This window comes from Saimiri boliviensis, chromosome 12 (assembly GCF_048565385.1).
Source record: "Saimiri boliviensis isolate mSaiBol1 chromosome 12, mSaiBol1.pri, whole genome shotgun sequence".
Lineage (NCBI taxonomy): Eukaryota > Metazoa > Chordata > Mammalia > Primates > Cebidae > Saimiri > Saimiri boliviensis.
Window position 1 is genome coordinate 23,375,142 of NC_133460.1, and position 14,851 is coordinate 23,389,992.

The 14,851-nt window shown below is 44.9% G+C and overlaps 1 pseudogene; it reads right to left on the reverse strand.

Annotated features, from left to right (window-relative positions):
- Positions 1-12,584: 12,584 nt before the first annotated feature.
- On the reverse strand, positions 12,585-12,886 carry LOC120367354 (small ribosomal subunit protein eS25 pseudogene; annotated as a pseudogene).
- Positions 12,887-14,851: the final 1,965 nt, after the last annotated feature.

The following is a 14,851-nucleotide window of genomic DNA, read 5'->3' on the forward strand; positions in this document are numbered from 1 at the left end:
GCTAATTTTTGTATTAGTTTTAGTAGAGACAGGGTTTTGCCATGTTGGCTAGGCTGATCTTGAACTCCTGGCCTCAAGTGATTTGCCCACTTCGGCTTCCCAAAGTGCTGGGATAACAAGTGTGAGCTATCACACCTGGCCTCATCTCATATCTTAATTATTATTATTATTATTATTTTGAGACGGAGTTTTGCTCTTGTCGCCCAGGCTTGAGTGGAATGGCATGATCTCGGCTCACTGCAACCTCTGCCTCTTGGGTTCAAGCGATTCTCCTGCCTCAGCCTCCCAAGTAGCTGGGATTACAGGCATTAACCACCACACCCAGCTAATTGTTGTATTTGTAGTAGAGATGGGGTTTCACCGTGTTTGTCAGGCTGGTCTGGAACTCCTGGCCTTAGGTGATTCACCTGCCTCCCTACCAAAGTGCTGGGATTACAGGCATGAGCCGCCATGGCTGGCCCAATATCTTAATATTTGTTGGCATTTATTTATTTAGAGATGGAGTCTCGCTCTGTTGCCCAGGCTGGAGTGCAGTGGCACAATCTCAACTCACTGCAACCTCTGTTTCCCAGCCCAATCAAACAATTCTCTTGCCTTAGAGTAGCTGGGATTACAGGCTTCTGCCACTATACCCAGCTAATTTTTTGTGGGTAACACCCTCCATGGGCATCGAGGAAGGAGAACTGTCCAGATGCCAAGCACTAGTGCCTGAAGAATATCTTAGTGTATAGTGTTATTGCTCAGCTGTTTCCCTTATATAATCCATCATATATAATTATATGTTAGTTTATAGAATTAGTGCTTGAAGTGTAACTTACTGCTTACATATGTCTAGCATACTTAGTTCTATATAATCATATAGGTATTGTAGTCGGAGCTGTACTGACACATTTAGTGCTGATTTATATAATCCTTCTATATAACCATATAGTAGTTTGTAAGAGGAGGAATGCCTAGAGCAGTCACAGAACAGAAGCAGTACATGGGAAAACAGTCAGACCAGGACGAGAACCAAAGACCCAGGTGGTGGCATCCCTGCCTGAAAGGTCACACGCTGTATGGCAGGCTTGGAGCAAGTGCCTCTCCTCCTGATAAAGGAGTTGTAGTACCTTGCAGCCAGTTCCTGTGGAAAGTAGGCCTCAGGCCTCAGATCCTGGAAGTAACCAAGGGAGAAGAACCCCTCTGGTATGACCAGTCACAGTGGCTGTATACCCTGTCAGTCTTTTCTTGCTTCTGTGCTAGCTCAAAGAATCCTCCCATAAATATTTTAAGAGAAGAGCACAAGTCTGTCAGCTCCCACTGCATTAAGCTTACAGTTTCCTTCTATTAGAAATCCTTTGAAGGCTCCAGCCCCCAGATAAGAAGTGTTGCACACGATACCTGTTGCATACAGCCCAGCTTCTTGCCTCGGTGACCTAATGGGGTGGACATTTTTCTATAAACAACCCTCTACTACTGCGCACGGCACAGCCCCCTACTGCACACGGCCCATCTCGCTGCCCAGGTGACATAATGGGGTGGTCCCTTCACTTGTAACTCACGTGATTATGAATGCCCTATTACTAAGCCTATAGATGATGACCTCACTCATGACCCTGCCCCCTGCTTGTATCTAATAAATACAGATGCTCTTGGGCAGTTGGGGGCTGCCGCTGATCTCCACTCACAGGTGGTGTGGCCCCCCTCAGCCAGATGCTCTTCAGTGTCCTGTCTTCTTTACCTCTCAGATCCTGCACTTCCACACAGCATAAGGGACACCCCACGACCCTGTGGGGCCTCTACAGCCCTACAGTTTTTTGTGTTTTTTAGTAGAGATGGGTCACCATGTTGGCCAGGCTGGTCTTGAATGCCTGACCTCAAGTGATCCGCCCCCATTGGCCTCCCAAAGTCCTGGGATTATAGGAATAAGCCAATGTGCCTGGCCCAGACTTTTGTATTTTGAGACAAGGTCTTGCTCTGTCACCTAGGCTGGAGTGCAGTGGTGTGATGATCATAACTCACTGCTTCCTTGAACTCCTGGGCTCAAGCAATCCTTCCTCTTGTCTCAGCCTCCTGAGTAGCTGAGACTACAGGCATGTACCATAATGCCTGATTTTTTGTATTTTTTTAAAGAGATGGTGTTTTGCTATGTTGCCCAGGCTGGTCATGAACTCCTGGGCTCAAGTGATCCTCTGCCTTGGCCTCCCAAAGTATTGGGATTACAGATATGAGCCACTGCACCTGGCCTTTGTTAGGTTTGTATCAATTTTATGCTCGCTTCAGAAAACATGCGTAGTGTTTTCTCTTTATTCTCCAGCAGTGTTTGTGTAAGATTGGTGGTATTTATTCCTTAATTACTTGTAAAATTACAGAAGTGAATCTAGGGTCTATCTTTTCTTTATGAATTGTTTTAAAATTATAGATTTAATTTCTTTATATTAGGGTAATTATCCTTTAGAACTTTGTACAAGTCCTAGGTTCTTCCTACCTTGTCATTTGTCATCCCCAGGTGGGTGGCAGCTGTGTTTGTTCCAGGGCAAAGCTATGGCTCACACACACTAGTTCACATAAGCTCATTCAGACCAAAAATTGTTCACAGTTCACTTTGTTTTCTGTGTCTGTATCTTCTAGGTTGATCTGTAGTGAACTCAAAGCCTCAACTCTAGCCCAGTCCTTTTACTTAAGGTCAACAGTGACCTCTAGTGATGAAGTCTCAGTATTCCTCTTATGACTGACTTTTTAAAAAATTAATTTTTTAGTGAATTACTCTGTTTGTTTTTGAGAACCCCTGCCTCCCAAAGTGCTGGGATTATAGGGTTGAGCCACTATGCCCAGCCCCTCTTACATGAATTTCTTTCCTCTTTCTTTTTGTTTTTTAAGATGGGGTTTCACGATGTTGGTCAGGCTGGTCTTGAACTCCTGAGCTCAGGTGATCCGCCCGCCTTGGCCTCCAAAGTGCTTGGATTACAGGCGTGAGTCACCATGCCCGGCCCTCTTACATGAATTTCTAGCGATATTTGACATAATTGATTACAGGCACACCTCATTTTATTGTGCCTTTCTTTTATGTACTTTGCAAATACTGCATTTCTTCTTCTTCTTCTTTTTTTTTTTTTTTAACAATTGAAGGTTTGTGGAAACACAGCATCGAGCAAATCTGTCAACACCTTTTTTCTTGAGTCTTGCTCTGTTGCCAGGCTGGAGTGCAGTGTTGTGATCTCAGTTCACTGCAACCTCCACCTCCTGGGTTCAAGTGATTCTCCTGCCTCAGCCTACCAAATAGCTGGGACTACAGGTGTGCGCCACCACGCCCAGCTAATTTTTATATTTTTAATAGAGATGGGTTTCACCATGTTGGCCAAGATTGTCTTGCTCTGCTGACCTCGTGACCTGCCTGCCTCGGCCTACCAAAGTGCTAGGATTATAGGTGTGAGCCACTGTCCCAGGACTTTTTTTAAAAATAGAGACGGGGTTTCATGTCACCTAGGCTGGAGTGCAGTGGCATGATCTTAGCTTACTGTAAACTTGAACTCTTAGACTCAGGGGATCCTCCTGCCTCAACCCCCTGAGTAGCTGAGACCACAGCTGTGCATCATTGTGCCTGGCTAATTAAAAAAATTTGGGGGGGTGCTGGGCATGGTGGCTCATGCCTGTAATCCTAGCACTTTTGGAGGCTGATGCAGGTGGATCACCCGAGGTCAGGAGTTTGAGACCAGCCTGGCCAACATGGCAAAACCCGTCTCTATTAAAAATACAAAAATTAGCTGGGCTTGGTGGTGCATACTTGTAGTCCCAGCTATTCAGGAGGCTGAGGGAGGAGAATCACTTGAACTTGGGAGACTAAGGTTACAGTGAACTGAGATCCTGCCATTGCACTCTAGTCTGGGTTTCAGAGCGAGACACTGTCTCAAAAATTTTTTTTTTTTTTTTTTTTTTTTTTTAGAAATGTGGTCTCACTGTGTTGCCCAGGTTGGTTTTGAACTCCTGTCATCAAGTGATCTTCCCACCTTGGTCCCCCAGAGCCCTGGGACTGTAGACTGTAGACGTGAGCCACCTCACCCAGCCTCACAACTATTTTTCTTTTTTTTTTTTTTTTTAAGCATATGCTTACGGTGTGTTTCTGTGTCACATTTTGGTAATTCTTGAACTATTTCAGATGTTTTATTTATTATCGGTTATAGTGGTCTGTGATCCTTGATTTTTGTTATTAATTATTAAAATTGTTTTCGCATACCATAAACTCTGTATAAGACAGTGAAAATTAACAAATGTTGCATGTGTTCTGACTGCTTCACTGACTGCCTGTTCCCCTTTCTCTCTCCCTTTCCTCTGGCTTCCCTGTTCCTTGAGACACAACAATATTGAAATTAGGGTAGTTAACTACCCTGTAAGGCCTCTCAGTGTTCAAGTGAAAGGAATAGTCATACATCTCTCACTTTAAATCAGAAGGTAGAAATAATTAAGCTTAGTGAGGAAGGCATGTATCAAAACCCAGCAGGGCGTTGCAGCTCACGCCTATAATCCCAGCACTTTGGAAGGCTGAGGTGGGCAGATCTCAAGGTCAGGAGTTCAAGATAAGCCTGGCTAACATGATGAAACCCTATCTCTACTAAAGGTACAAAAAAGTGGCCAGGCGTGGTGGTGTATGCTTGTAATCCCACCTACTCAGGAGTCTGAGGCAGGAGAATTGCTTGAACTCAGTAGGCAGAGGTTATAGTGAGCTGAGATCGCGCCATTACACTCCAGCCTGGGCGACAGGGCAAGACAACGTCTCAAAAAAATAAAAAAGAAAAGAAAAGAAAAAAGAAAAAAACAAAAGCCAAGACAGTCCCAAATTAGGCCTCTTGTGCCAAACAGCCCAGTTGTAAATGCAAAGGAAAACTTCCTTTTTTTTTTCTTTTCTTTGTATTTTGTTTTTAGAGTCTCGCTATGTACCCAGGCTGGAGTGCAGTGGCACAATCTCGGCTCACTGCAACCTCTGCTCCTGGGTTGAAGTGATTCTTCTGCCTCAGCCTTCCAAGTAGCTGGGATTACAGGTGTGTGCCACCATGCCCGGCTAATTTTTTGTATTACAAGTAGAGACGGGGTTTTGCCATGTTGGCCAGACTGGTCTCGAACTCCTGACCTCAGCTGATCCACCAGTCTCGGCCTCTCAAAATACTGGGATTACAGGCATGAGCCACCATGCCTGGCTGGCATATTTTTTTATACCGTGGTTTACTGAATATATATATATATTTTTCTGAGACAGACTCTTGTTTTGTCACCCAGGCTGGTATACAGTGGCACGGTTTTGGCTCACTGCAATCTCCGCCTCCTGGGTTTAAGTGATTCTCCGGCCTCAGCCTCTTGAGTAGCTGGGATTACAGGTGTACACCATGATGCCTGTCTAATTTTTTTTTTTTTTTTTTTTGTTTGAGACGGAGTTTCACTCTTGTTGCCCAGGCTGCAGTGCAATGGCACGATCTTAGCTCACCGCAACCTCCGCCTCCTGGGTTCAGGCAATTCTCCTGCCTCAGCCTCCTGAGTAGCTGGGATTACAGGCATGCGCCACCATGCCCAGCTAATTTTTAGTATTTTTAGTAGAGACGGGGTTTCACCATGTTGACCAGGATGGTCTCGATCTCTTGACCTCGTGATCCACCCACCTTGGTCTCCCAAAGTGCTGGGATTACAGGCTTGAGCCACTGCGCCTGGCCTGCCTGTCTAATTTTTATATTTTTAGTAGAGATGGGTTTTACCATGTTTATCGGGCTGGTCTCAAACTCCTTACTTCGTGATCTGCCTGCCTCAGACTCCCGAAGTGCTGGGATTACAGATGTGAACCACTGCACCCAGCTGGTTTACTGAATATTTTAAGCAAATTATTGAGTCTTAATATTCAGAAAAAATATTTCTTTCAAAATGTTACTGCTCATTGACAATGAAGCTGGTCACACAAGAGCTATGAGGTCCGGAATTAACTGTTTTCATGCTTTCTAGTAGGCATCCATTCTACAGCAGGATCAAGGACTTTTAACTTCTGAGTTTTATTATTTAAGAAGTAAATTTGTGGCTGAGTGTGGTGGTTCACACCTGTAATTTCAGCACATTGGGAGGCACAGGCAGTTGGATCACCTCAGGTCAGGAGTTTGAGACCATCCTGGCAAACATGGTGAAACCCTGTCTCTACTAAAAATACAAAAATTAGCGAGGCGCGGTGGTGCATGCCTGTAATCCCAGCTACTCGGGAGATGGGCAGGAGGATTGCTTGAACCTGGGAGGCAGAGGTTGCAGTGAGCCGAGATTGTGCCACTGCGCTCCAATTTAGGCAACAGTGAGACTCCATCTTAGAAAAACAAAACAAACAAAAAGAAATAAATTTGTAAGGCTATAACTCCATGGATAGTGATTCCTCTGATGGATCTGGGCAAAGTAAATTGAAAACCTCTGGAATGGATTCACTGTTCAAGATACTACTAAGACCATTCATGATCATTCATGATTCATGGGAGTAGGTCCAAATGACAACATTAATTGGAATTTGGAAGAACTTGATTCCATCTCTTATGGATGACTTTGAGGGGTTCAAGTCTTCAGTGGAGGAAGTCACTGCAGATGTGGAAATAGCATGAGAACTAGAATTAGAAGTGGAGCTGGAAGATGTGACTGAATTGCAGCAATCTTTTCTTTTTTTTTTTTTTTTTGAGACGGAGTTTCACTCTTGTTACCCAGGCTGGAGTGCAATGGCGCGATTTCAGCTCACCGCAACCTCCGCCTCCTGGGCTCAGGCAATTCTCCTGCCTCAGCCTCCTGAGTAGCTGGGATTACAGGCACGCGCCACCACGCCCAGCTAGTTTTTTGTATTTTTAGTAGAGACGGGGTTTCACCATGTTGACCAGGATGGTCTCGATCTCTCGACCTCGTGATCCACCCACCTTGGCCTCCCGAAGTGCTGGGATTACAGGCTTGAGCCACCGCGCCCGGCTGAATTGCAGCAATCTTATGGTAGAACTTGAACAGAGGAGGAGTTGCTTCTTCTGCATGAAAGAAGAAAATTGTTTCTTGTGATGGAATCTATTCCTGGTGAAGATGCTGTGAACATTGTTAAAATGACAACAAAGGATTTAGACTTATATAAACTTAGTAAATAAGGCAGCAGCAGGGTTTGAGAGGATTGAATCCAATTTTGAAAGAAGTTCTACTATAGGTAAAATGGTATTAAACAGCGTCTCATGCTACAGAGGAATCTTTCATCGAAGAAGGAGTCAGCCGGGCATGGTGGCTCACGCCTGTAATCCCAACACTTTGGGAGGCCCAGGCGGGCAGATCACCTGAGGCTGGAAGTTTGAGACCAGCCTGACCATCATGGAGAAACCCCATCTCTACTAAAAATACAAAAATTAGCCAAGTGTGGTGGCGCATGCCTGTAATCCCAGCTACTCTGGAGGCTGAGGTAGGAGAATTGCTTGAACCCGGGAGGCAGAGGTTGCGGTGAGTCAAGATCTGCACTCAGGCTTGGACAACAAGAGCAAAACTCCTTCTGAATTTAAAAAAAAAAAAGAAAGAAAGGAAGAGTCAATCAGTGTGGGAGACTTAATTGTCATTTTATTTTCAGAAATTACACAGCCATCCCAGCCTTCAGCAAACCACCACTCTGATGAGTCAGCAGTTATCAACATTGAGGCAAGACCCTCTACCAGCAAAAAGATGATTGTTAGCTTTTATTTATTTATTTATTTATTTATTTATTTATTTATTTTGAGACGGAGTTTCGCTCTTGTTACCCAGGCTGGAGTGTAATGGCACGATCTCGGCTCAACGCAACCTCCGCCTCCTGGGTTTAGGCAATTCTGTCTCAGCCTCCTGAGTAGCTGGGATTACAGGCACGTGCCACCATGCCCGGCTAATTTTTTGTATTTTTAGTAGAGATGGGGTTTCACCATGTTGACCAGGATGGTCTCGATCTGTTGACCTCGTGATCCACCCGTCTCAGCCTCCCAAAGTGCTGGGATTACAGGCTTGAGCCACCACGCCTGGCTTTTTTTTTTTTTTTTTTTTTAAAAAAAAAACAGAGTTTCGCTCTTGTTACCCAGGCTGGAGTGCAGTGGCACAATTGTACCTCACTGCAGCCTTGAAATTCTGGGCTCAAGAGATTCTCATACCTCAGCCTCATAAGTGGTTGGGACTACATGCATGTGCCATCATGCTTGGCTAATTTTTGTAGTTTTAATTTTTTTGGTAGAGACAGGGTCTCACTATGCTGCCAAGGCTGATCTCAAACTGCTGGCTTCAAATGGTCTCATCTTGGCTTCCCAAAGTGCTGGGATTACAGGGGTGAGTCACCCTTCCTGGCCCCCAAAATTTATTTATTTATTTATTTATTTATTTGGAGACAGAGTCTTGCTTTGTTGCCCAGGCTGGAGTGCAGTGGTGTGATCTTAGCTCACTGCAGCCTCCACATCCTGGGTTAAAGCAATTCTCCTGCCTCAGCCTCCGGAGTAGCTGGGATTACAGGCGTGCAGCACCACTCCCAGCTGTTTTGTATTTTTTGTAAAATACAAAAGGCATTTCACCATGTTGAACCGGCTGCTTTTCAACTTCTGGCCTTAAGTGATTCACCCGCCTTGGCCTCCAAAACATACTTTAAATAAAAATATTTATGAAAAAAAAATTTCTGGGCCGGGCGCGGTGGCTCAAGCCTGTAATCCCAGCACTTTGGGAGGCCGAGGCGGGTGGATCACAAGGTCAAGAGATCGAGACCATCCTGGTCAACATGGTGAAACTCCGTCTCTACTAAAAATACTAAAAATTAGCTGGGCATGGTGGCGTGTGCCTGTAATCCCAGCTACTCAGGAGGCTGAGACAGGAGAATTGCCTGAACCCAGGAGGCGGAGGTTGCGGTGAGCCGAGATCGTGCCATTGCACTCCAGCCTGGGCAACAAGAGCGAAACTCCGTCTCAAAAAAAAAAAAAAAAAAAAAAAAAAAAAAAAAAAAAAAAAAATTTCTGAAGCTTGAATTGCTATGTACAAACCTTTTTTTTTTTTTTTTTTTTTTTTTTTTTTTGAGACAGAGTATTGCCCTTGTCACCCAGAATGGAGTACAATGGTGTGATCTTGGCTCACTGCAACTTTTGCCTCCTGGATTCAAGAGATTCTCCTGTCTCAGCCTCCTGAGTAGCTGGGATTACAGGCATGCACCACCACACCCAGCTAATTGTTGTATTTTTAATAGAGACGGGGTTTTTCCATGTTGGCCGGGTTCTTCTGGAACCCCTGGCCTCAGGTGATCTGCTGGCCTCGGCCTCCCTAAGTGCTAGGATTATAGGCATAGCCACCACATCCAGCTTGCTATGTACAAATCTTTATTCTCTTGGCACATATAAAGAGGTATGACTATTTTTACTAACTCTTCAAACAGAATTCAGCTTGCACTTTTGTAAATGTTTCAACCAATAGCATCAGCCTCATGGAGTAATAAATACGCAGAGGTTAGGTACAAAATTATTGCCAGGAATTGGTCTTCTACCCATGAGGAAGTAATTCCTATAGACTTGTACTTCTGTCACAAAGAACAAGAAAACTGTCAATAATACATGTAACAACCAGAAAACTAGTTTGTTGTGCCCGTGAAGGTGAAGAGCCATCAGGCATGGCAAGAAGCTCAGGCCAATGGAGAAACAATTACTAGGAGCTCTAGGCTGAATAATGCCCATGGTTCACAAAGCGTTGGGAAACCATTTCCCTTCTAAGCAGCCGTAGTGTAGAGAACTCTGAATAAAATAAGCATCCAATAGATATCACACATGGGTCATGCATTGCTTTTTGCTTTTTTGTTGTTGTTGACATGGAGTCTTGCTCTGTGGCCCAGGCTGGAGTGCAATGAGTTATCTCAGCTCACTGCAGCCTTCACCTCCCAGGTTTAAGCAATTGTTCTGTTTCAGCTTCTGTAGTAGCTGGGATTACAGGCATGCACCACCACATTTGGCTAATTTTTTTTTTTTTTGAGACAGAGTCTCACTCTGTTGCCCAGGCTGGAGTGCAATGGTGTAATCTCGACCCGCTGCAACCTCTGCCTTCCGGGTTCAAGTGATTCTCCTGCCTCAGCCTCCCAAGTAGCTGGGACTACAGGCATGTGCCACCATGCCCAGCTAATTTTTGTATTTTTAGTAGAGACAGGGTTTCACTATGTTGACCAGGCTCATCTTAAACTCCTGACCTCAAGTGATCCAGCCTCCTTGGCCTCCCAAAGTGCTGGGATTATAGGTGTGAGCCACTTTGCCCAGCCAGAGCAAAAGCTTTTAATCTGGGGGAAGTATAAATCTACTTCTGGGTTCTCTGTTCTATTAATCTATGTTTATCTCTCCATGAGTATTTCACAGTCTTGATTACTGAAGCTGACTAAATCCTCTTGTAGTTTTTCAAAATAGTTTTAGTTATTTGAAACCTTTATTTTTCATTTAATTTTAGAATAATCTTGTTTAGGCTGGGGATGATGACTCATGCCTGTAATCCCAGCACTTTGGGAGGCTGAGGTGGGTGGATCACCTGAGGTCAGGAGTTTGAGGCTAGCCTGGCCAACATGACGAAACCCTGTCTCTGTTAAAAATACAAAGATTAGCTGGGTATGGTGGTGTGCGCCTGTAATCCCAGCTATTTTCCCTTATAGGGAAATCTGAATAAATAAGTTTGTAGTTTTTTCGTACACTAGTCTTGTTCGTTTTATTAGATTTATCCCTAACAATTTTATGGTCTTTTTAAAGAAGTGATTGTAAATGAAGAAGGGCGTGCACCTGTAGTCCCAGATACTCCAGAGGCTAAGACGAGAGCTACTTGATTCCAGGAGTTCAAGAATGGTCTGGACAATGTAGTGAGATCTTGTCTGTAAAAAATTTTGTTTTGGTTTTCACATGTTTATTGCTAGTATATAGAAATACAATTATATATATATATATATATATATATATAAATTTTATTTTGATTGTTTTGAATAAAGTTATAGAGATGAGGTCTTACTATATTGCTCACGCTGGTCTCAAACTCCTGAGCTCGAGTCATCCTCCTGCCTCGGCATCCCAAAGTATTGGGATTACAGGTGTGAGTTACCACGCCTGGTCTATAAATAAAATTGATTGATATTTGTTTGTTTTTAAATAAAGACAGGGCCTCTCTCTGTCATCTGGGCTGGAGTGTAGTGGTGTGATCAGAGCTCACTGTAGCCTTGAACTCCTGGGCTGAAGCAGTCCTCCCATCCCAGGTTCCCAGCTAGCAGGGATTACTGGCATGTGTCACCATGTCTAGATTATTTATTTATTTTTATTTTTATTGTAGAGACAGGGTTTCACCATGTTGGCCAGGCTGGTCTTGAACTCCTGATCTTGTGATCCACCTGCCTTGGCCTCCCAAAGTGCTGGGATTACAGGCGTGAGCCACCATGCCTGGTCTAATTTATTTATTTTTAAAATGTTTGTAGAGATGAGGTCTCACCATCTTGCCCAGGTTGGTCTCAAACTCCTGGGCTCAAGTGATCCTCCCATCTTGGCCTCCCAAGGTACTGGGATTATAAGTGTGAGCCACCGTGCCTGCCACAATTGATTAATCTTTGTATGGTTGGATTTACTTTTTTTTTTTTTTTTTGAGATAGAGTCTCACTCTTGTTACCCAGGCTGGAGTGCAATGGCATGATTGCAGCTCACCGCAACCTCCGCCTCCCGGGTTCAGGCAATTCTCCTGCCTCAGCCTCCTGAGTAGCTGGGATTACAGGCATGCACCACCATGCTCAGCTAATTTTTTGTATTTTTAGTAGAGACGGGGTTTCACCATGTTGACCAGGATGGTCTCAATCTCTTGACCTCGTGATCCACCCGCCTCGGCCTCCAAAGTGCTGGGATTACAGGCTTGAGCCACCGCGCCCGGCCCCATTTTACAGTTCTTAACCTCAAGAATGCCTTCTTTACCATTCCCCTACACCCTGAGTCTTACTTTCTCTTTGCCTTCACTTGGACTGATCCAGACACCAACTGTCGCAACAGTTCACCTGGACAGTCCTGTCCCAGGAATTCAGAGACAGCCCCCATATTTTCGGACAAGCCTTAGCAGCTAATCTTAGCTCCTGTCGCCTTCAACCCAGTCTCCTTCTTCAGTATGTGAATGACCTGTTACTTTGTAGCCCCTCTCTCTCCCTGTCTCAGCAGCATACCGCCACTCTCCTTAACTTTCTGGGATCTCAAGGGTACTGGGTATCTCCCTCCAAGGCACAGTTATCAGTCACCTCTGTAGTCTACTTAGGCATTCGCCTCACCCCTACAACTAAAAGCCTAACAACAAACCACCAAAAGGCACTCCTTTCACTACAGCCTCCAGAGATGGCTAACCAAATTCTTTCCTTTTTAGAGTTTGTAGGATTCTTCCACCACTGAATACCTAATTTTGCCTGCCTAACTAAACCTCTTTATGCAGCCACTAAAAACACACCCACGGGACCCCTCTCCCATCCTGGGGTATTAAAGCAGGCTTTTAAAACCCTACAAACTGCCTTATCCACAGCACCCCCACTCCAACTGCCAGATCTCAGCCGCCCCTTCCATTTGTTCACTGATGCAAAACAGGGGATTGCGGTTGGGGTCTTTTTTTTTTTTTTTTTTGATTTAATAAAGTTTTATTTTTCCAAATGTACAGTTGTTTGGACCTATTCATGCATCTTCACCAGCAGCTGGAGCATCTCCACCCTTGGTATTTCTGGTGTAAATTACTTGAGCTCTGTGCTTTGAAACCAGTTTGATAAGTCCTTCATTTTGGCCTTGCCCCCGGATTTGTTCACTGGGTCTTTGTCTTTCTTGGCCGACTTTCCGGCGTCTTTCTTCTTTTTGTCGTCCTTGGGCGGCATCGCGAAGCTCGGAGAGCAGCGGCGAACACTACAACCGCGCTAAGATGCGGTTGGGGTCTTAACCCAAACCCTGGGCCCCATGTATCATCCAGTAGCCTACTTATCGGAACAACTCGACTCCTTGTTCAGGGGATGGCAGCCTTGCCTGCAAGCCCTGGGGGCGGCAACAGAACTCACTAAGGAATCCCTAAAACTTACCTTAGGCCAGCCCATCTCAGTGTTTTCTCCCCATTGGCTAACTGACCTTCTCTCTACAAATCTCTCGCTCACCTAGGACCCTCTTGCCTACAGGAATTTCATCTACTCTTTATTAAAAATCCTACGGTCAGCCTTCATCCCACTTCTCCACTCAATCCAGCTACCCTGCTTCCCCTTCCATCCCATTCCCCCTCCCCAGCCCATTCTTGTCCTGAACTAATAGAGGCACTTACTAAATCTCGAGAAGACTTGTCTAACCACCCCCTACCTAACCCAAATCTTACATTTTATGTAGATGGGAGTTCAATAGTGACAGCTGAGGGGCAGCGAAAAGCAGCCTATGCAGTAGTTACAGATTCAGCCACCCTCGAGGCACACTGCATCCCTAATAAAACCACATCGCAGCCGGGCGCGGTGGGTCAAGCCTGTAATCCCAGCACTTTGGAAGGCCGAGGCGGGTGGATCACGAGGTCGAGAGTTCGAGACCATCCTGGTCGACATGGTGAAACCCTGTCTCTTCTAAAAATACAAAAAATTAGCTGGGCATGGTGGCTCGTGCCTGTAGTCCCAGCTACTCAGGAGGCTGAGGCAGGAGAATTGCCTGAACCCAGGAGGCGGAGGTTGCGGTGAGCCGAGATCACGCCATTGCACTCCAGCCTGGGTAACAAGAGCGAAACTCCGTCTCAAAAAAAAAAAAAAAAAAACAAAAAAAAAACAAAAAAAAAAACCACATCGCAAAAGGCAGAGCTCATTGCCTTAACTCAAGCTCTCATGTTAGCACAGGGAAAGCGAGCAAATATTTATACTGACTCCAAGTATGCTTTTCTTATTACCCACTGCTGCCCTTATTACCATGCTGCCCTCTAGAGAGAGCGGGATTCCTTACTACAAAAGGGTCCCCCATAATTAATGCTACCCAAATCTCTAATCTCCTACAGGCCCTATCATTGCCTAAAGAGGTCACCGTCATCCACTGCCGAGGGCACCAGGCCCAACAGGATGCCATTTTCTGGGGCAATGCAAGGGCAAATGTAGCAGCAAAATCCTTAACCAGTACCAGGCTAGTTCCCACTCCAGTCCTGTTCCTCACCATGGCCATGCCACCAGTTTACTTGCCATCAAAGAAATAGGCCCTCATATTAAAAGGGGGAACTGAGTCTAATCAGGGTTAAATCTTCCTAAACAGAATCACCCTTCCCCGGGAACAGGCCCCAAAAATTATTGCTAAAATTTACCAATCCTTACACATAAGGCCCAAAGTGTTACTCCACTTTGTGCAGCCCCTTTTTTTCTCACCAAGTCTACAACAAACAATTAAGCAGGTACAGAGAGAGAAAAAAAGAAAGAGGAGAGAGAGAAAAAGAGAGAGAAAGTAGAGAGAGAGAAGGAAAGAGAGAAAGAAGAGAGAAAGAGAGAGAGAAAGAAGAGAAAGGAGAGAGAAAGAAGAGAAAGGAGAGAAAGAAGAGCGAGAAGGGGAGAGAGAGAGAGGGAGAGAGAGAAGGGAAAGAGAGAAGGAGAAAGAGAGAGGAGAGAGAAAAAGAGAGAAAGGAAAGAGAGAAGGAGAGAGAGAAAGAAGAGAGGAGAGAGAGAAAAGAAAGGAGAGAGAGAAGGAGAAAGAGGGAGAGAGAGAGGATAAAGAGAGAAAGAAGAGAGAGAGAAGGAGAGAGAAAGAGAAAAAGAAAAGAAAGAGAGGGAGAAAGAGAAAGAAGAGAGAGAGAAGAAGAGAGAGAGAATGGGAGAAAGAGAAGCCTAATACCACCTTAACGGGTATCCTGCTGTTCAAGGTGTGCTTTCAAAATCTCTTTCTCT